Source organism: Vigna radiata, chromosome 1 (assembly GCF_000741045.1).
Source record: "Vigna radiata var. radiata cultivar VC1973A chromosome 1, Vradiata_ver6, whole genome shotgun sequence".
In the NCBI taxonomy this organism is placed as follows: Eukaryota; Viridiplantae; Streptophyta; class Magnoliopsida; order Fabales; family Fabaceae; genus Vigna; species Vigna radiata.
In genome coordinates this window covers 30,171,484-30,193,737 of record NC_028351.1, presented here as the reverse complement: position 1 = coordinate 30,193,737, position 22,254 = coordinate 30,171,484, and the positions used below count along the sequence as shown (strand labels likewise).

At 38.2% G+C, this 22,254-nt stretch overlaps 1 protein-coding gene and 2 long non-coding RNA genes across 8 annotated transcripts in view; 2 read left to right on the top strand and 1 right to left on the bottom strand.

Annotated features, from left to right (window-relative positions):
• LOC106766467 overlaps positions 1-22,254 on the top strand; it is a 70,517-nt gene that overhangs the window by 27,660 nt on the left and 20,603 nt on the right. The gene's annotated exons all lie outside the window — the stretch shown is intronic.
• Positions 15,666-16,086, bottom strand: LOC111241292. The gene is made up of 3 exons (XR_002667224.1): positions 16,064-16,086; positions 15,904-15,965; positions 15,666-15,830 (listed from the first exon to the last, which is right to left on the bottom strand). It is a non-coding gene; the product is annotated as an uncharacterized LOC111241292 (long non-coding RNA).
• LOC106764038 overlaps positions 19,899-22,254 on the top strand; it is a 4,358-nt gene continuing 2,002 nt past the window's right edge. Inside the window, exons 1-2 of one of the 3 annotated variants that reach the window (XR_002667200.1) lie at positions 19,899-21,191; positions 21,280-21,660. This is a non-coding gene — a long non-coding RNA (uncharacterized LOC106764038). The remainder of the gene's footprint in view (positions 21,192-21,279; positions 21,661-22,254) is intronic. The other 2 variants (XR_001375959.2, XR_002667203.1) reach the window with 2 other exon arrangements.

The window sequence follows — 22,254 nt, the reverse complement described above, 5'->3', positions numbered from 1 at the left end:
ATGGGTGTCGCGCCCAATCAAATTTGATTGCATAATTAGGAATGCAGTATAATGCTAGGAATTGACTCCTAGGTTGTCTCACAAGAACCAACTGCGATTCAGAATCAGGTCTAACACGGTGGGGGGTTGAAGGTTTTTGCAAAAAACCAAAGAACTCAATATAAAGACACAGATGCAAACAAACTAATTTAAGCTAGCATGGTAATTAAACTGAAACAATCGAACAAAACAAACATCATGGTGGACGAAAGCAAATAAGCAGAACATAAACGACAACATAATGAACGGAGAACAATAAATCAAACGATTCTAAAACAAGATGTGCAATCAACATTGTGAACTAATTAAAATACAACGAAACTTGAACTGAAATTGCTAAATTAGAAATTAAAAACACATTGCAGCTAAGAATAAAAGAAGCAAAGTTTAGCTAACAATTAAATTGCTTATTGCACAAGAACTAATAAACACACTTAGCAAATAAAAGAAAGGCACGTTGCAACAACTAAAATTGCAAATATGGAACTAAGGAAATAATGAAATTCAGATTGTGACTCAACATGGGAATGGTAGAGAAATTCATCTCGATCCAAGCATGAAGAGAGAAAATGAAATAAAATACTTTTCGAAACAATCTGTGTGCCTCCATGAATCAGCGTGAATAAAATAAACATTCAAAGTTAAAATCCATTGCCCCTGTTAATAACCGTGGAAATAAGAGCATTGCATATTCTTTTAAAGCTAAATAACTCAAGTCCCTTCAAACGTGTGGCTGCAGCACACTTCACCCCTTCCAGCATGCCATAATTAAATAAAAAAAAAAAAAGAACATTCAATGCCAAGCAATGCTTCCGTATCAGTTTTGGAATCAAGAGAATAAAAGAGTATCTAATGCAAAGTGTTGAATCTCACTCAAAGCTACAGTCATCCAGTGTCAACATTTGAATAAAGGAAAAGAAAATATGACCGCGTGACACCTCAATGAAAGAAAATATTCAACAAGCAAAGACAGTGGGGACTAAATGAAAGCAAGGTGGTAATTCTCCCTTTTCCAAGATGTGAGCTTTTTCCTCAAGACCGTCACAACTCCATATTTATCCACAATCCAGAATAGACATGGTTTCAATAAATTTGCTATAAAAAAAACGTTCAAAAACCAGCCACGGAAAGTGAGTGGTGGCTTAATTCCTTTCAAGCAATCCCGAGACCCCCCCTTCAATGTAACAGTGTCTGCCCTTTTTATATGGTGGCTGCAGCGTTTTTAAATGAATATCCATAACCTAGTGTGCATATGGGCCCTGAATAATTAGATGCAACTGTGAGCTCCTCAGGTTGCTGGATGTGGCATTGTGGGCTGCAGCCGCTCTTCTTTAACGCATCAGGACGTAGCCCCAAGTTGCTATTCACGTGGACTCTTAATTGCCACAGATGAACTCCAAAAATGCTGGACCAGCGTGATGCTACTGGATGCAATGATTGAAGCTGGACTGTGCATGAAGTAAGTTGCTGTTTGCACCTCTGGAAGCTGCTGGTCTTTGGAGATTCAAATGATGCTGGGCTGAGACATGCTGGACGTGTTGAAGGCAGCTGGATGTGTGGGCTTGCTGGACTCCACCGCTGCTGAATGTGGGCTGTTGCATTGCTACGTGATGGACCAGCTGGAATGAAGGCAGCTAGGTGAAGGTTGCTGGACCAGCTGCTGTCCAAGGTGCTGGGACGTGATTGTTAAATGCCATGGGCTGGGATAGTGTTTGAAGAATAAATCAACTCCAATTCCTTGGGCCTGCAGCATGGTGTGTGCGTGACTAAAAATCTGGATGCTGTAGATATGGGCTGCTGCACGTGGAAACAATTGTTGGGCTGCATGGTGGAAGCTGCAAGCTGCTGGACGTGCATTGGAGTGATGTTGCCATGAAGCCTCTGGATTGTTGAAGGCCGTTTGCTGCAGCGTGGACGTTTGGGGTGCAGCGTGTGTAGGTGAAGATTGTTGAAATTTCTATTGCCACCACATGCTACAGCCCAAGAAGAGGTGAACTTGTTGCATCCTCCAAGCTGCTGGGCGAAATTTCTCTCTCTTTTTTATTGCCAATTCCCACCAGCATTTCAATGTGACGTGCAACACTTTGCTAGCATTGGGCCGTGTTGTGCAACCGTATGTGCTTCTAAGTTTCTACTTCACTTTCTAATGTGCACCGTGAATGTGCAACATGGGCTAATGTTGGGCCGGATGAAGGCTTGCTGGGATGAAGTAGGGTGCTGGTGTGATAGTCATCTTTTGTTTGCTGGATCAAAGCTGTTGTCCATGAAGAAAAACTTTGTTGCCGGGCCATGTGCTGTAGCCGTGTGTGATGTGGGCGTGAGGCTTTGATAATGAATGGGGTGCGTGAAGAAGGCTGGGAGCTTAAATGAAGATGAATCTCATTCAATCTGTTGGACCGAGAAGCTTCCTCGTGTGCTTGAGTGGCAGCTGGACGGTGGAGAATTCCTTTTGTGATTATACTTCCAGCATTCATACCATATTGAACGTGCAGCTTGCACATGGGCTGTGATTCTCCAATTCCTCCAAATTTTAATTGCCATCCACACCCCTCGATTACTAAATCCACACCTTCTCACTCACTTAGGTTCATTTTAACCTTTAGATGTCCCAAGTTGTATTTCCAAAATTTTCCCTGAAAATAATAATGCAAATAATTAGCTCAGAATATTCAAATTAATTAAAATTAGAATTTCCGGTCAAAATAAGCACAATTAGCAAAAACGGGAAAATACCGGACATTTAAGCACAATTCCCTGATTAATTCTAGCACAATAAACTAAGTGAAATCAATAAAATATCGACTCATCACCCTAGGTTTCAAAAATAGCGGAGGGAACAGGAAAACCACTTACCGGGAGGAGACGGAGAAAGTAATCGGTTCAGAATGAAGCCCTCGAAGTCGAGAGCGTTTAGATACCATCAAACCAAAGATTGAACGGTTCAACAAAGTGGTATCTTAGAGAGAAGGTAGAGCAATGTTTAGGGAAAAGGGTTTTTAGAGAGACAATGGAAAATTAGCAAATGAAGAATCTGACTTTGAAAAAAGAAAGGCCTCCCTCTAAGGCTGAGGCACTATAAACTGATGGGCCTGGTTGCCCCTAATTTATAAGGCCCAATGGCCCTAAGCTTATTTTCAGGTCCTGACATTCTCCCTAACAAAAAAAATTTTCGACCTCGAAAAATAAGCTTACCAGTAAATAAGTGTGGATAAGACTTTTGCATCTCATCCTCTAACTCCTAAGTAGAGTCGGTTGTCCTATCATCCCAGATGACCTTAACAAGTATGACAATCTTCCCCCTCGGTTGCTTGGTTTGGCTTTCCTCAACTCTAACTGGTTGCACTTCCAGGATAGGTCTTCTCGGACCTGAACATCTTCAGTCTCTAGCACATGAGAAGGGTCCGACACATACTTCCTGAGTTGAGAGACATGGAATACTGGTTGAAGATTTGCAAGCTGAGGCGGCATGGCTATCTCATAGGCAACCGATCCTATACACCTCAGAATTTGGTAAGGACCAAGATACCTAGGAGATAATTTCCTAGCACGAAGGGCTCTTCCTACACCAGTAGTAGGAGTTACTCAGAGGAACACATGATCCCCAACTACAAACTCTAATGGTCTGCGCCTCTGATCAGCATATGACTTCTGTCTACTTTGAGATGACTTCATCTTATCTTGATTAAGCTTCACTTTCTCAGTGGTCTGTTGTACTAACTCTGCCCCCATCAACACTGCTTCCCCATCTTGAAACCAACACAACGGTGTTCTACAGCGCCTCCCATATAATGCCTCAAATGGTCCAATACCAATGCTAGCCTTGTAATTGTTGTTATAAGTGAATTCTACCAATGGCAACACCTCATCACAGACTCCCAAGTGATCCAAGAAACACGTCCTCAGCAAACCCTCAATTGATTTGATCGTCCTCTCTAATTGACCATCTGTCGGGGGATGATAAGTTGAGCTCATCTGTAGCCTACTACCCATCTCGCTCTAAAGTGTTTGTCACACTACTAACCACTCATCAATCCTTCGTTACTTCCTAAATTTCTCTTCTAAAAATTCTGTTAGCCTTCACTTCAGATCAACCCTTGACTGATGATATCCTTTTACATCCTCTTGTTTCTTATAAGAAACCACTGACTTGATCACTGCAACTTCCGATTTAATCACCATCTGTTATGCTCTTGATAACCTTTAACCACACTCATTTTGAGGACTTCACCTTGCCTTACTGATCTCCACCCTTGAGTAGCATAGTTTCCAATTATACTATCTCATTAGCAAAGTAAAATTCTTCTTCCTTGCAACAACAAAACTAATTTAAGCACTCTAATTTCCCTTCGTTAACTCAATGACCTGAACCATATTCATTTCTTGACCCCCTAGCCTGTAGTCATACTTAGATTTTTATCCTCCTCAATGTGAGATCACTAGCTTGGTCAGTACCAAGCCAACTTATGATACATCTCAAACTAGGATTGTTTGAATTGCGCTTTCTCAATTATTTTGAGAAACCTATTAGTTATAGCAGTTCAACTATACTAATGAAATCACTTCACAATTTCACTTCATACACTAATCTTCATACTTTTTAACCAACTCTTACTCAATCTTTATCAAACCAAAAACTTGAATCTTCTCTTGGTTCAAACAATCTGTTAACATTTCCTTACCTCAAGATTGACACCATAACTCGAAACCATATCTCAACTCATCTTTCTTGATCCCTTGATCCACTTACTCCGTTCATCGTCCGCTAATACTTTCTCACTTTAACATGAAACCATAGGCTAACTTTGTCTTCTCTATCTCTTACCCCTTTCCTGCGTGCATAAACTCACTTTTGACTTTAGAAGATCACTACACATTGTCAACTCATTCCCAGATAAAGACATCACTACCCAAACCACCGACATCTGATTAAGACAACTCTTCATGCATACCTCTTTATTGATAATGACATGCCCATCATCATCCGCTGCGCTACTCTGATCCTCATATTTCCTTACTCACTCGTTCAATGATAATAACACTTCCTTCATGACAATTGTAACCAGAAAGCTCACCCTTGAATACCTTCTTCAAACTTATATGGTCTTGCAAAAACCCTGAGGACTCTTCTCTTCCATGATAACCTTGTCATTCCATTTCCTCCACATTATCTCTACTCTTGGAAAAAAACTTTCATGCTTGAACTCACTCTTGATTTCAAAGACTTAAACTAGAATATTCCAACCTGTCTCCTACTTCTCTTATGAGATTCTTTAACCTTAGAGTCCTCCCTATGATTACACTGAGTCCAAACACTGCTGCTCTAACCCAACTTCCACCTTCTTCTTGTACTACACAACTTTAATAGGAAACATCCATAAAGATATTACTGACACCGGTTCTTCTTAGACACCATTCCAAAGTGAGCACCACTTCTCCAAGGTATAAAATTCCACTACTTGTTGCAGAACACTAACCAAAACCCTTGTACTAAAAGATGCATCTTATCTTCTTTGCTTAACTTTCCTAAACTATTCCGACTTCCACAACCCTTTGTTTTCACCTTCAAACTTGATTCACTTCTGCTGCATGACCTCCAGAAATGATTTGAAGACAAACAAACCTCCCTTGATAATCACACCTCAAATTTTCGAAAAAATAACATTATCTCTTCTTCACTTGCACTCAACAGACATCTTGAATTCCAATCACACTTGCCTTCACCATTCGCTTAATTGTACTTGATGCACCACCTTCGCTTTCCTTCCCTGCCAAATTAACTTAAAACCTTCTTCTTCTTCTTCAAGAATTGCTCTCTTCAACTCAGAATCTTTAGAAATACAGACACTATCCTTAATCCTCTGAACCTCAAGATACCCTTAACCAGCAACATTAATCCTCCGACCTTATCTGAACTTACCAACTCGCTGCGTTCTACAATCCATCATTCAACATCTACTTCTCTCTTGATCAAACTCAGCTGAACATTGAACATCACCATAAAGCCTCCCCAAATGAAAACTGCCTTTACCACAACATGCAACTTCATAACTCTACACACCTTCACCAACTAAAACTCTCTGGTCATTCCCGACACCCTCTTTCACAACTTATACTGCAACCACCCTTTATCATCTGTTCCAAAACCTTTCTTCTTTGTTCCTCATTCACCATACTCTTAATTCTCTATCCTCACCTTTTTTTTACCAAATTGACATCCTGATACACTCCTTCCTTCAATGCTTGAAATCTCTCATCTCAGCCAATGATCAAACCTTTCTTCTAAACAAACCACTGATCTTGAAACATCCTTCTAAACTTGGATATACCAAATCCACTAGCTAATAAGACCTACCCATCTCCTTCTAATTATCGCTTAACTCAAAACCTTTACGATACTTCAATTATCTTAAAAGACTTCACATTCTCTCAACTCTGAAAATTCTGACTTCTAATACACAGTCCTTAAATATGCTCTGTGTCTTACACAACTGCTGCTCAAACTCTTCTTTTTCTAATTCCTTTCTAAATAGTAAGTCCCTTTGGTCCACTACAAACTTCCCTTTCTTCCTTAACATAAGCCCCAAACCTTTCACCACTTATTTCCCTTAAATCTCAAACATCACTGGTATCACAAACTATGTTTCCTCCTCCACCTTTGATGTTCCGATGCTCATCCAAAGCTCCTCTTATTCTGGCCTTTGAACTCAACTCTTCTTGTGAAACATACGATATCTAATCTTCTGACTTCCTTCTTGAAAGCTTCTTCACCCCAAGAACATTTCTGTTAAACTCCAATATCTTCACCCGTCTCTGGGAACCTAAACTCTGGTCTTCTAACTCCTTATCTTTGAGGCAAGAATTTGTCTCAAAGTCTCTAACCAATTCTAATAAAAGTATGCAGGTCAAGTTGTCCTTGAACATGCATTCCTCTACCACCATAGAGCACAGTACACTACCACAAAGGCAAGAACAAGACAAGAATTTCTATGGAAAACGACACTGGAACTCCAACTCTTTCATTCCCAAACCTTCAGAATTAAAAAAGGAAAATCATTTCTGATATAGAGTCATGAGTGTGCACCCTCACTACTCTTATCAAGATGTTTTCTGTTCCCAATACTTCCGATTAGATACACCACTTTACTATCTAGACCTAGAATAAATGGTAAACCATACCATTTAGACTCAACTCTTCACAGAGAAGACACGATAAACCTACAACACACAGGTCATCCTAAGGACAAACTGCTCTGATACCATAAATGTGACATCCCAATAATATACGACATGCATATATAATCTAGACGTCATCCATTATAATAAAGGAAAGCAGTTAGAGATGTACTTGAAACATTAGGAGTACAATCATCCTTGAAATAGCTGAGAATTTGAAACTTAAAGTGCTAGAGTGTATCCCAAAATAACTTGAGCGGAATGTATTTCAAAAAGAGTAAAAGAACTAAGAGAGTTCTAGAGAATCTAGGCAACAACATCTTCATTTCCTTCCAAGACATGCTCCAGGGAAACCTCTCCTTCCTCTGCTCACATCCAAGTGGATGATCTTGCAACAGGAAAGCACACACAACATGGCATAACACAACAAGCAAGCAAGGGTGAGCTAATTATATAAAAAGCATGCATCATGTCAAGCATAGAATATACTAGAGGTAATCTCAAATCAAACAGATTAAAGCATATATCCNAACATGTTAAATACTAGACTTGACTCGTNCNGACTTTAGAATGAGAGTCGAGCTATGGCGGGTCATGCACCCGTGGTGGCTTCTGAAACTTGGGTTCCCCAACTTGTGAAACTTGGGTTCCCCACCTTGCCACACTCACAGGGTTAGCCTGTTCCGCCCCTTGGAGCATACTGGAATCATAATCAGACCACACATTTGAGCTTTAAAGATCAAGTCATATAATTTTACTAAACGGAAACAAGTAACACAAATTCTAACTAGATGCGGGATCCACAAGATCTAATTATCTTAATTTTGTTTTCAAAACACTCTCAGTAAATGACTAAATTTTTCCAACACCAAAGAAAACACATTTTTTTTCAATACACCACCACTTCACAACACACTATTCTCTTTTCTCCTTTTGGCTTTCCAACACAACTCTTCTATTTATTTTATTTTCTACTTCTTTCTTAAAACCTGCACCATTTACATAGACTAGCATTTTACTTCCCTTTACTCAACGAAACCCAAGCAACACCACCATGAACTACTCCATAAATCACCAACACGTCAATGGAAAATAACTCTTAGAGCTAGAATATAATAGAAATCAGAAAGGGAAGGTTCTAACTGCATGAAATCAGTAAAAGCCCAAGCCCTAGGTTTCGAAAATAGCGGAGGGAACAGGAAAACCACTTACCGGGAGGAGACGGAGAAAGTAATCGGTTCAGAATGAAGCCCTCGAAGTCAAGAGCGTTTAGATACCATCAAACCAAAGATTGAACGGTTCAACAGAGTGGTATCTTAGAGAGAAGGCAGAGTAATGTTTAGGGAAAAGGTTTTTTAGAGAGAGAGTGGAAAATTAGCAAATGAAGAATCTGACTTTGAAAAAAAGAAAGGCCTCCCTTTAAGGCTGAGGCACTCTAAACTGATGGGTTTGGCTGCCCCTAATTCATATGGCCCAATGGCCCTGAGCTTATTTTTAGGTCCTGACAAGTTGTAGAAAAATTAATTAATAATTATTTTATTTTAATTTTTAGAATGGGATTAAGTAAGGATTATATAGTGATGTTTGTGTGTTATGATAAAACAAAATGAGCTTTGTTAAGTGGTGTTTGCAGTGTATGAAAGTGGAGACACCTCCATGACATTAGGTTAGCTTTTAGGTTTCCTTTTGGTAACTTACGTGACCAAGAGGGAGTGGGTTCTCTTTGTTTGTTTGTTTTTTTTTTTTTTTGATTAAGCAAAAGCTTATTGTTGGGGTCAGGAAAATTGTTGTAGATCAATGAAAATTAAAGTTCAAATTATTTTATGAAGGAAGAGAGATAAAGATGCTAGCTTTGGTAAAAAGAGGGAATGGCGTGGAGATTTATTTTCACATGGTGCAGTACTTCATGGGATAAAATAGCCATCTGTTTAGTTTTTTACCTTGCCCAGCGATTTGGTCGAGAGGAATTTAATTCTCTCTGTTTATTTTTGCTTGACACTTTCACTGCAATGAAAGAGAAAGGTTTTGTTTATTGCATGGTTGGGAACGTGAAAATGGGCCAACAAGGGGTTGTTTTATGGATCGCGATATTCTAACAACGCGTTTGACAACGCAACGTGTAAGGTTTTAATTGGTCCACTGTGAATGTTATTTTAAATTTAAAAATCTGATTTGGATGGGTTCAGGAATGGATTCCAAAAGTGTCCCTCCTTCGTTTTCGCAGTCCATCCTCTGTCCATAACACTCTTTTCTCACTCCTAGGGATTTCATTTTGAAATTCACGTTCTCTCTCTATAGCACTCTTTTCTTCCTCCTTCATTTGAACTTTTCACTTTCCATTTTGTGTTTTTTCTCTGGACCCGAGGAATCTCTTTGGTTCGTTGAAGAATCTCTCTCAACGTTCAACAAGTTCAGTCGTCGGTGGCCCCATTCGAAGTCTATCTTTCTCTCTCGAGTTCGCAATTTGGGCGACTTAGGTTGAGCGATCTCTTTGGTTGGTCTGTTCGTTGTGGATTGTGTCGAAGCTATGGATTCGTCCAGTGACATTGCTTCTTCGAACAAGGTATGAACTTTTTCCTTTGTCAGTATTCGTATTTTGGGGTTAGGTTTTTGGTTTTGCTTTTGTTGGTCATTTTGTTGTTTTATGCTTTTGGGTTGTGACTTATTTTGGTTATTTTGTACCAAAAAACATTTATTTTATTTTTTTGCATTTTTTTTCTTGCAGTTGTTTGTTCGTCATTCATTGAAAACGAAGCGTGTTGCTTCTTTGAATGAAATTTTGGGTGAGGAGCATAACCTTAAATATATTTGCTACTTGAAATTAGCATAACCATAAATATATTGTGTCATGAATTGAGTTATGCTAAGTTGTACTTGAGAAAATTGATGTTTATGGATTTTTGTTGAATATATAATTATTTATTTAATTGTTTAAGTGAAGGTGTAATTATGGAAAATTGACTAATGTTATAAAAGAAAAATTGATGTTTGAATCTTATATGCGTGCATGGAAAATGGTTTTTGATGCAGTGGTAATATAGATTTTTGTTATTATGATGTTAAGCTGCTGGATTTTATGAAAACTGACACATTGTGTGGAGGGTTGTATAAGGAAAAATGGAAAATGGTTTAGTGTAGTGACGATTTTTATGGTTAAAACATAATTGATGTTTTATGCTATAAGGACTTGAATGTGCAGTGTTTTAGGAGCTGCTTTGATTATATAATTGGTTGCTTTAATTGGTTACGTTCTTGGATATCTTCTTGATGCATATAGATGACTATGGTGCAATGTTTGATGGACTGTTATGATCTTATAATTTGTTGTTCCAGCATAGTAAAAAGTGTGGGTGTTATAATCATTATAACAATGGATAAATTTTGAAAGTTGGTGTATGGTAACTAGATATTCTCCTTGTGCAAGCCATTCATATGCATAATCCTGATGTTTACTGCTCCTATATCCTGGTATTCTGTTTGTTGTTAATTGTTATTGTGTTATAGTTAAAAGAAAGAGGTTATTGCTTATTTATTGCTTATCATAGTTCAATGGTTGCACTTGAATTATAAACCCTTACTATCATTTGATTTGTTATTTTTTATGTATATTAGTAAAACTCATCCTAGGCTCTTAACTTTGTACAATTCAAATTTCTCTTTGCTTTTGAATTTGATTTGCCTTTCCTTGCAGTTTAGTTTATCCAGTAAACTGTTGTGCTAAATGATTATTATATTATTATTACTGTTATTTTATTTAAAAGAAGAAGAAAGAATTCAAATAAATGATCTAGATTTGATTTAAATCCTACAATTGATTTAGCTTGTGCACTTTGAATTTTCATATGTTCCCCTTTGCCTTTTAGATTTTGGACTACTTTTCGATAAATACTAGCTTGAACATGCCAAGAGATTATTCAAACCTATTGAGAATAAAAAAATAACCTATTTATTAAGAATATCTCTGAATAAACATCTAAAAGAACTTTTGAGATCTCTTCTATCGGAAAAAGCTTTATATGTCCAGTAGAGGAACTACCAAAAACATTACCAACCTGTATTGAAATAGGCCTTGACTCACTAACTATGGCTGCTAATTGCTTCATTTGATTGTAAACTCCCATTATTTTAAATACAATGTCCTATGATGCTATGCCTTTTCTGTTGGAACCACAAAAGTAGCATAACGATATAGTGATTATACACAAGTTCCATAACCTTTTATAGAAAACCATGGCATCCAAATCTCTTTACATGATATCTAGAAGGTATGACACGCATGATATCTATGAAGACTTGACCACGAAGACGTAGGTTGAAGGTTGGAGCAAGAAGATATGACACACAATTCAACACTAGGTTCAAAGAGAGCATAATAATATGTATATGCGTATGAAGGTTATGATAGTTTTTTTCTATTAAACATGAGCACAAAAACACTATGCCTATAAGAACATCTGTAACGGTTAGTTATTATACAAATTGTGGCAGCACATTCACTGTAATTTGTTATGTCAATATACAGATTTTTGTTGTTTTCCATTCTGCAGATCCTGTCAAGATTTATGCTGTTTTCTATTGTGCAAACTCTATACATGATTTGGTGGGGACAATGTTTCGCACGGGACAATGTTTCCATTACTGGTAATGTTGCAACAATTTTTCTGAAATTGAATATAAAATTAAATATGTATACTTTGTTCTGCATGTACAGTGATGATGATAGAATGTGGAATAATTGGATTATATAGTGTAAACTTGTTGTAGGTTGAGCTGTTTGAAGAGAAGAATAAAGATGATGGTGGTTACAGTACACCATGTAAAGAACATGAAAATTACAATGACTTTGCATGTGAGGGAGAAATTTACAGCCATGAAACCTTTATGAAGGAAGGAATACGCCGAAAGTGTTTTAAAAGCAAAGCTTGTAGAACTCCCTACACTAGATATAGTCTAAAACTTGATTGATCTATGTAATTTGTTAATAGTGTAGTATTTAGTACATGTTGAAGTATGGATAGTTGTATTTGGAACAATTATTTTGATTGTTAATAAATAAAGATAGTGGTTATTCGAATTTTGAATGTTATTTTCATTCCATTTGTTGTTTGGTAGTATTATTTAATAGTTATCCTTTGTGATTGTTATAAAAAAAGTCCAGTTCTATTACCCCTATGTGGATGGAAGACCAAGTAAAGGAGTTCCTAGGTTGAGAGGGGAGGTCCTACACCATGGACACACGTCTGATGCACGTGTAATCGAGTACAGTGTAATCGCTTACCAGTTGAAAATTCCACTTTTGTACCGAAAGTTGAGGAGTGCTCCCCAGACATGGCTGAAGCGCTCCCCTGGTTGTTCAAGACAGTGTTTTCAATGTTTTGCACTTCCAGTACTTCAAGTTGGAATATTTCAATATTAAACAAACTTAAAAGGAATACTGAAGGGTATTAACAAATGAAAAATAATAACATTAATAAAAGGCAATTACATTAATATAAAAATTTAACCCCTAAATGGGGAGCTCTTCAATCAAAGCAGGGGAGCAGCCCTACACTTTCAGTACATATCCCTGTTTAAGAACACACAATTTTCTGGACACATTATTTATGTTCAAGGGCTTATAAGTACAACTACACGTCCTTGCTCATAAAAACCAACCTATTAAGTGATCAATTGTGAATCATGTGCAACAAATTAGTACCAACCCCTAAATGGGGAGCTCTTTAATCATAGTAGGGGAGCAGCCTTACACTTTCGGTACATATCCCTGTTTTTGCACTGGTAATCGATTACAGAGTGTCTGTAATCGATTACAACAACACATTACTGCCTTTCCACCCCTGCCAAACAAAACCACTTGGAAGCAATCAAGAACACACAATATTCTAGGCACCCCTATTTATGTTCAAGGGCTTATAATTACAACCACACGTCCTTACTCATAAAAACCAACCTACCAAGTGATGATCTGTGAATCATATGCAACAAATTAGTACCAACCCCTAAATGGGGAACTCTTCAATCATTGCAGGGGAGCAACCTTACACTTTTGGTACATATCCCTTTTTAAGAACACAATTTTCTGGACACTCTATTTATGTTCAAGGGCTTATAAGTACAACCACACGTCCTTGCTCATAAAAACCAACCTACCAAGTGATGAACTGTGAATCATATGCAGCAAATTAGTACCAACCCCTAAATGGGGAGCTCTTCAATCATAGCAGGGGAGTAGCCTTACATTTTTGGTACATATCCCTATTTAAGAACACACAATTTTCTGGACACCCTATTTATGTTCAAGGGCTTATAAGTACAACCAAACGTCCTTGCTGATAAAAACCAACCTACCAAGTGGTGAACTGTGAATCTTATGCAACAAATTAGTACCAACCCCTAAATGGGGAGCTGTTCAATCATAGCAGGGGAGCAACCCTACACTTTCGGTACATATCCCTATTTTTGCACCAGTAATCGATTACAGAGTGCTTGTAATTGATTACAACAGCACATTAATAGAAACCCCTGTTTATTTTCCAACAGAACTTCCATGCAATCAACAACAACCAATTATGTATATCTTTCCCTCTTGTTCAATGATCTATTATTTATTGAAAATGTCTTTTAAAATTTGTGCATTGTAACAACATTAGATGACATATATTTTAATTAATAAAATGAAAAAATTTTATGTGACTCTCTGAGAAGGTGTGTTACAATAATGGGCATGCACCTCACTTGAGTTGGAGAAAACCACCTAAATGGACATTTTTTTGAAAAAATCAATGGTCTAACCTTATCATTGGTGTAGGGAACACACCCAATAGCATTAAAGACCTACTAAGGGCGTTTCTAGGTTGACATGTGAGGTCCTGCACCATTGACACATGACTGAGGCACTTGTAATCGATTACAGGGACCATGTAATCGCTTACCAGGGAAAAAAATCCTCTTTTGTACTGAAATTTAAGGGGTGCTACCCAAGCCGGGCATAAGCACTCCCCAAGGGTCCTCATGACTGTGTTTTCAAGGTTTTGTGGATTGATAACCCTTGTTGGTGATGGTTGAAGGTGTCCACAACAAGAAATTTCAAGTTTGGTTAGTCCTATGTGGATGGAAGACCAGGTAGAGGTGTTTCTAGATTGAGAGGTGAGGTCCTGCACCCTTGAAACAGGAGTGATGCACTTGTAATCGATTACAGGGACCCTGTAATCGCTTACCAGTGGAAAAATCCCCTTTTGTACCAAAAGTTGAGGAGTTCTACCCAGACATTCCTGAAGCAATCCTTAACAGTCTTGACGACTATTTTTTCAAGGTTTTGTGGATTGATCACCCCTGGTCGTGATGGTTAAAGGTGCCCACAACAAGAAATTTCAAGTTTGGTTAGTCCTATGTGGAGGAAAGACCAAGTAAAGGTTTTTCTAGGTTGAGAGATGAGGTCCCGCACCCTTAAAATAGGAATGATGCACTTGTAATCGATTATAGGGACCCTGTAATCGCTTACCACCAAAAGTTGAGGAATGCTAACTAGACTTGGCTGAAGCACACCCCAACAGTCTTGACGACTGTGTTTTCAAGGTTTTGTGGATTGATCACCCCTGTTGATGATGGTTAAAGGTGTCCATAACAAGAAATTTCAAGTTTAGTGAGTCTTATGTGGATGGAAGACCCACTAAGGGTGTTTCTAGGTTGAGAGGTGAGGTCTTGCACCCTTGAAACAAGAATGATGTACTTGTAATTGATTATAGGGACCCTGTAATCGCTTAGTAGTGGAAAAATCTCCTTTTGTACCAAAAGTTGAGGTGTGCTACCCAGACATGGCGAAAGCACTCCCCAGCTCTCCTGACGACTGTGTTTTCAAGGTTTTGTGGATTGATCACCCCTGTTGGTGATTGTTGAAGGTGTCCACAACAAGGAATTTCAAGTTTGGTCAATCTTGTGTGGATGGAAAACCAAGTAAAGGTGTTTCAAGGTTGAGAGGTGAGGCCCTGCACCCTTCAAACAAGAATGATGCACTTGTAATAGATTACAGGGACCTTGTAAACGCTTACCAATGAAAAAAATCCCATTTTGTACCAAAAGTTGAGGAGTGCTACCCAGACATGGTTTAAGCACTCCCTAGGGTTATTTTGGATTCGTTATGACTGTCTTTTGAAGGTTTTTTGGATGGATCATTATTGGAATAATTCAAGTTGGAATACTTAAATATTAAACAAATAAAAAAGGAATAATGAAGGGTATTGAGTAATGAAAAATTATAACAATATTAAAAAACACATACATTAATAGAAAAACGTAACAAGAGTTCACCAAACAACAAATTTTGAAATTACAAGGTACATAATAGTATACAATGAAATATAAGTTCTTGCTCTATGACTCCAACACGATTCTCAATTCTGTCAAATCTATCGCCCATGAACGTGCAGAGATCTTGTATTTGTTTGATGACTTCACTGACATACCATTTCTTTCAATAATTTTAAATTGACCTCTAAAGGATCTACAATGTCTAAACAACACCTAAATGGAGTTTGTCCAATGCACGCCTTATGTTTGACTCGTAGTAAGGAATTCATATTGGCAATGTAGGTGGTATCCATCCAAGCTCGAAGGCGCCACTATAAAACAATCCAAATTCATAACATACAAATCAGTACTTCAAAACAACATAAATGTTCAAACTCTACTTACATTGCTATTAGATGCTTCCATTTCGGTTTGAACTAAACTAAAGACTTCAATCAAATAATAACCTACAATAACAAATAAAGAAGGGCAAAAGAAACATTTCAATACATTTCATTACATTCCAATATACAAATTCAACTATTCAAGTATTGGTGATACCAACCTCGACGGCGTGTGCGGAAACACAAAACCTTGGGAGAAAAACCGTTTTCTAAACCACGGTAAACCACAAAAATATAGGAAAATGGGTAAACACATCCAATGCGCGATACACGTGCTTCCAAATGAAAAAACCACGGTCAAACCAAGAAACCATAGGAGTGTGCGAATACATTAACGAAACCACAATAGTCTACGAAAAAACAATACCTTTGAAGAAATGACGCCAACAAAACCACTCGCTAACCAAAGAGGAAGGAACAATGCACCCAAGCGACGAAGGAACAACGACGCCGGCGGAAAAGCGAGAGCTTTGAAGAAATGGCACACAGAAAGCACATCAATGATGTAGAGAGAGGAAACTTCCTCCATAGACAACGGTGGACCCAAGCGACGAACGAACAATGGTGGACGGAGAACCACTTCAATGGCAAAGAAAGTTTCGAAGGAAGGAACTTCAGTGGCGAAGAGAGAGTTTTGAAGGATCTCTCGACAAAGGGAGAGTTTCGTAGGGTTAGGGTTTTAGAAATTAAAAAGCGTCAAAAGGTTGCTGAAGATTATTCCAAAAACACCCTCCAAGACAAGATAAATCTTTAAATAAAATTTAATAAAAACAACCAATGACAATGCAACACGTGTCGTTGTCAAATCTATTGTTAAAGAAACGTTTTCCTTGTTTTATTTTGTTATTCAGTTCAAGCGTACTGAAGCAGCGAGAGAGCAAAGGCTTATTTGATCCCGGACCCATGCAGTGTGGGGGGCTTAGTTTAGGGTTGAGGTTTTCATTCTAGAGAAGTTATTAATACCTTAAAACGTTACCGTTTTTGTATCTTTATTAATGAGCTTATTTTGGAAAAGTAAGATAAATTTAGGAAGGGAGTTTTAGATAACTTTAGGAATATATCTGGGGGTTGTTGGAGTAGATTTTCTTGGGCCAGATTGGAGTATATGATGAGAGGCTAGTTTTGTGGGCTGTTGGGAGATAGTGTGAGTATATTTAAAATTGTTTTAGGGTAAAGCAAGCATAGAGCAGCCGCGTTGCAGAGGTAACCCTAGTCCTTCTCTATTTACACTTAAAGAGTTTGGAAACCAGTTTTAGGTTAGGAGGGGCACACATCTGCCGCAAGGAAAACTAAAAACAAACCCTAGCCTCATGCATTGGTGAGAAGCCGTGAGAGTTGAACCTAGCTCATTGGTGAGGGAAAATAGTGGCTGATCGAGCAAGAGAAGGGAGCGATAATCTTTTCTACAACAAACCATGAGAGACCAAAGTGGTTAGCAAAGCTCAAGAGAACAAGGTAAGGGGAATAGCCATGAATGACTCTTAGGAATGTTGTGGATGGTCTGTTTTGGGTTGTTACGTGACCTTTAATGCCCTAAGAATTTATTGGTTAATTGCATGGGATCCGTGGGTTGAGGGTGATCCTCCGTTTGATGGTTTTGACGTTGTTGCATGCTTGAACCTCTTTCGTTTTCTATGCAGTGGGTGTTGTATGGTTGTTGTGCTATCTTTGAGGGTTCTTCTTTATTGTAGTACTAGGTAGTACGGGTTCCTGAAAGAGCCCAAGGTCTAGTTTTCGTTTTCTTCCTACGTGAAGAGAGGAGTGTGTGTGTGTGTGAAACTAAAACCTAGGGTAGCTTAAGGGAGAACATGATAATTGTTAGAGAAGAGAGGAAGAGAATAGATGTAGGGTTTGGTTAACGTTGGAGGTGCAAGAATGGGTTGTGAGTGTTGGTGAAGAGAGAAATAGAAGACAGCCTTTTGGTAAAGGTTTCATTATTCATAGTGAGAGTTTGAGGGTTATGCTTAGCATGGAGAAGATGTAGAAAATAAAGGAAAGAGTAAGGTGGTTCTTGTGTTCTTGGGATAGCATGGGATAAACTTTTACATTCCAGGAGTAGGAATTTGTGAGAGAAATAAGTACCGTGGTCACATTTTATGGGCTTCTTTATTTTGAAAAAATATATATTTATATCTTTAAGTTTGGGTATGGATTTCATTCAGAAAAAGAAAAGGGGAGAAAGGGTTTTACTTTTGGAATGAGATTTCAGAGAAGATATGGTATGAGTTTGGAATGTTAAAGTTGGGTGAGTCCCGCGGTGAAGAGAGAATAGTGTTTTATGTGAGAGAGTGGAAGGGAAGGTTGACATGTATTTCTCTAGTGGGTCATGGTTTGGTAGAGTTAATAGGAACGAAACAGATATGTCGACACGCCTACGTGTGAAATACATTCAAATAACACGAATTTTTTCTAGTTTTTTTTCTAAAATTAACTTTTTGTTTTTAATAAATATTAGAAAAGGTGGGATCCACGTTGTTATTTAAATGTAAAAGAAAAAAATTTGTGTCAAACTATCATTATCATTTTACTGATAGGAATACTATTATATGTGTACTTTTCCTTTCCTTATGATATGTGTTGCGGAATGAACGTTGGTTTAAAAGGATATACTCTTTAGTTTGGTTTTTGTGATTTTTGTAATGATGTTATGGAACAAAGGAGAAGTCGGGAGTGTATTTATTTAGTATCGTTTTAGTATTATGCATAAGTGATATAGGTACTAGTTGAGGTGCCTGGTAGTAATGGGCTTAGTAGTAACCAATTGAGCACTATAAGAGAATTTATACTTACTGTTTTTGATTTATCAAATTGTAAGCCAGCAAATATTATTGACGTTATTCCTTGCAGTAAGATCAATGCTTTTGGTTAATATATTTTATTGAGAATAAGTATTGGATTGTAATGAGATTATGTATTGAGACTACCATATATGAAATTTGTGATTGATGAGTTTATGTATATTATTGAGACTTTGCATAAAAAGTATTGAGATTGTATTATAAGCTTTCTAATTAGTGAGTAATATATATTGTTGAAATTATGTACATTTTGATAATGGTGAGATAAATGTTATAATTTGTGGGAGAATGCATGATAATGAGAATGAGTGCAGAAGAATTGTGATGTGAACATGAAACTATGTTATTTTCTTGTACTGTCGTCGATCATGTGTGAGCTTTTCGTACCACTCTACGTTAAGAACATGTTGGACTCTCGTTTAGAGATAGTGATTCGAGTGTCACTTCCCCCTGCGTGGGGATGTGGATGTTTCGCCCAAAATGACTTTAACTCGTGTGAATATACTGCTCGGTGGGTGCGCCTAATCGAAGTTTTACTTGTAATTCCTTGAGGAGTCAGGGATATAGGTCAAAAATTGCGATGAAAGACGACTCAAATTGTCCTGTTGGGAATAGGTTATGACGACACAGTAGAAGGAAACTACATTGGGTCATGAATGAATTGGTTGTGATGTTAATGCTATGATGAAATATGTTGTATGGTTATATTACTTTGTGTTTAATATGATACTTCTGGTTGATTACTCTGCCATGTTGTGGTTGTGGTTTTCACCTACGATGATCGTACTTACACCGGAGTAGATACCATTGTAGATAAGACTGAATCGAAGTAGCTGACGTGAGAGTTGGGATCTTATATTTCGGGAATGATGATTTATTCTATTTAAAAGTTTTCACACTTGGTATCTTTATTGCAAAAGAGATTATTGGAGATTTTCGTTTGAACGGACAAATTTTATAATTATGTTTTGCTTCCGCATTTTAATCAAATAAAGTTTGATTGTCGTAAAAGATTGTTTTATGGAAATATTTGGTGTAAAAATTTTCTCAATTATTTTATTTTATTTTCCTAGTTTCTCTATTTCNCTTTTTAGGAGAATTAGATTGTTACAAATAGAGGATATGAGAATGTATTTTCAATCAATTATGAATAATAAATCTCAGTATTATTTTCTACTTGGTATCAAGAGCTTCCGATCTTGGAACTCCTTCCGTTGCATAGTCGCACCGCCGCCACTGTCCGACCACTGCCGCTATCGCCATCGTCAGTTGGGGTCGTTGATAGGGCAGAAAAGTGTGCCTAACTCCAGCGACCATAAACGCTGCTGCACAGTCACTGCCGCCGTTGCCCGACCACCGTTGCTACCGCCGTCGTCGGTTGGGGTCGTTGATAGGGTAGAAAGGTGTGCCCAACTCCGACGACCACAATGCCGAAAGTCGCTCCGTGAGAGGAGCCACCACGCGCCTTCGCCGTCGCGTGTAGCTCACACACCCACCTCCGGCGAAACCCACTCGTTGACGCCGCCACAGACAGGGTCGCCGGAGCGCCCTGAGTCCATTCCTAGGGTCAGTGACGACTCGTTTGGGCTGTATTTGAGTAGATCTGAGTTTTAAGTTTTGCTCCTGTTTTTTTCCGGCGAGACCCACTCACCGTCGCTGCCAGAGAAGAGTCGTCGGAGCCTCTTAAGTTTCTTCCTAGGGTTTGTGACAACCCGTTTGACCTTTTCTTGAGTAGATCTTTCACTACAAGAAAAAGAGCATTTACATATAGATAATTATATACGGATCTCAATTCGTATGTAACAAAACTGTTACATACGGATATTAGATACAGAGTTAAAAAAAAGTTGAAAAATTGAACCATGAAAATTCTCGAGCCATCCCATTGTAAACTTTCCCTCTCGGTTTTCCCTCTTATCTCTTTCCCTCTCATCTATTTCCCTCTCATCTCTTATCTTCTCAGGTTTCCCTCAAGATCTTTTTCCCTCTCGATCACAAACCATTGTCTCATGTTTATTAAAAGAGTTCGTAGGTGTGTGTTCCTTTAATGAGGGTTTGAGAAAGGGAATGAAAAAGGGTTTGCGATCGCATGACTCAGGGTAGCCGCGTGCCACTAANGGCCTTTGATCGGCAGTCGTTTGCACAATGCTACTTCGAGGATGATGACGAAGAGGAGTGCGCGACACGCGACCCACGGCATGCTTGACGCACAGGGTTGCAAGCCGAAGCACGGAGTGCACTGGTGATGATATGGGAGCCTGAAGCTAGGAGGAACGTCTTAGCACTGAGGTTCTCGAAGCTTTTAGAAGTTCCTCACATTTCCATGGCTATGCTCCTCAGCCAGGACCTCAACCCTCGCTCCTACCTCTATCACCAAATAACAAATGCTTTAGATCATGGAAAACTTGTCGTAGAGGAAAATATTCTTTTATGACCATCACGNTTCGTTCTTTTTTTGCTCGCGGTCACACTATCAAAGTTCCTTCATCTGGTAAGTAATCCCTTTCTTCGTTGATTCATAAATCCCTAAAATTGCAAAACTCNAAAACCCTAATATGTTTCTTCTTTCTTTCTATTAGCACATAACAATATGTGGTGTAGTTCAGAAGACATTGTTCCATCGTTACCAGATATCGATTGAGGCGAGGGTGTTGCATTTTGGAAACATTCGAAGTGGTAGTAAAGTATGTTTCGGTGATATTTTGGAAACAATCGCAGGGCATTATCATGTTTCTCGGTTCTACCGTCGATAGGGCTTTAGATCTGGACCAACGCGTCCCATTGTAATCACTCTTCTTCTTGAAGTCGTTCATGGAGGAGATTTGGACTAGTGCTCTGCTATCATAGAAGGCCTTCCCTATATGTGAGGAGATATCTTTATCTTGCCCTGGACGTCAAAGGCCCTCACGTTGAAGTAAATTTGGATTTTCAATTTTACTTTCTATTCTTGCATCTTTTAGGTTAGTTTCTGCTTCTACTGGGGATTTCTTGTTTTATTAATCTTAGGTTCAATTAACATTGTCCTAGTAGAGGAAATTGACAGGGTAGTGTAACTCTTTGAATTTAACCTATCTGCTTATTGCCTACAATTTATTCAATGAAATGTCTGAACTACTGTCACTATTTAAATAGTTTATTATCATGTTTATATATATATGAATTTCGGTGGAAAAGGCTTTTCCAAAAGAGTGGTTATCTTTCCTTCACTAGTTCATTTGATACATACAGATTCTCTTAATAAATATCATAGAAGGTTGGTGATGGGTCATGGTCCTGGTTTATGCGACTGCTTCTCAAACTGTGGTTCTTGTATCAACTCATTTTCCCTCTTCCATTATCTTTAACCATATCATATACTTAGTTTGTTTGTTTCATAATTATCAAACATATTAAGCTACCTTCATTTTATGCTCTTTAGTCTCTTATCTGTAGGTTGTCTCACTCTTTGTCCAATAAGTTCTCGAGGCCTTGAAGTTGTGTTACAGAGTACATGAACAAAATCACTTCTGTTAAAGCACAATTTTGGCTCACTCTTTGTGGGAAAATTGACCTAC